General features: G+C 40.6%; 1 pseudogene; it reads right to left on the bottom strand.

Annotated features, from left to right (window-relative positions):
- Positions 1-467: 467 nt before the first annotated feature.
- LOC105551937 overlaps positions 468-880 on the bottom strand; it is a 23,263-nt pseudogene continuing 22,850 nt past the window's right edge.

The raw sequence follows: 880 nt of genomic DNA, 5'->3' as shown, positions 1-880 counted from the left end.
CTCATTTTTGTTGTCTAAATATTTTTATTTAAAACAAATAGTAGCACCAAGCAAGAGCTTACTTTGCCCACTCCAAATTAAAACAGAGCACAATAGGGACAAAATTTATTTGGCAGGACCATTACAATATGTGAACACCCTCCTACTCACTGTGGTTGAGGTAGCTTTACTCGTATGCAGCTGTTCTCACACAAAATATTAACCCCAAACTATTAATGTTGCATAAAAGGAAGTGGTCTTGATTCTGTATGTGGAGCAGCATGTTCTATAAATGCTGAAAGGTGGGAGAAGCACAAACACAATCCACTTTTTTAAAAACATACTTCAAAGTAGAATTTTCTATTCCCTCCGTTCTCCAGCAAAAAAGTAGTGTTGGGATCTGGCACCCAGATTCAGTTTTTGTCCTGACCATTTACAAAGTGTTCCCCCATATGACTTGCATCATTAGGGTTATGGATAATAATAGTTCATTCACTTTGAAGAAAATTGTGTGTTGTCCTTCCTCCTCTTCTTGCCATCATGGTCATATTCCATGGGGCGGCGGCTATCTCAGGGTCTTTTAGAGCCACCGTGCTGTTTCGCTTCTTCCAAACACTTGTCCAAACCAAAAGGATCTTCCCCAAACTAAACTGATCCTTCTCAGCCTCTCTGCCTACAACCTGAACCAGAAAACTCCTTGTTGGGAACAAATCTGTTGGTCTTTATTCTTGCTTCTAGGTCATCGCCATACATGTCCTTGTCCAGATTTTTACTGGGCCTATAAATACTGTGGGCCATATCTTTACCACCTCTCCAGGCTTGATCACAAACATTATAAATTTCGTCTTCTCCACCTGCAAATCCATGGTCCATACCCTTGGATTGGTTGATGAGTCTTTGG

The sequence above is a fragment of the Mandrillus leucophaeus genome, unplaced genomic scaffold (assembly GCF_000951045.1).
Source record: "Mandrillus leucophaeus isolate KB7577 unplaced genomic scaffold, Mleu.le_1.0 Scaffold539, whole genome shotgun sequence".
Taxonomy (NCBI): domain Eukaryota; kingdom Metazoa; phylum Chordata; class Mammalia; order Primates; family Cercopithecidae; genus Mandrillus; species Mandrillus leucophaeus.
The sequence above is the reverse complement of the archived record's forward strand: the minus strand, read 5'-3'. Positions and strand labels throughout refer to the sequence as shown.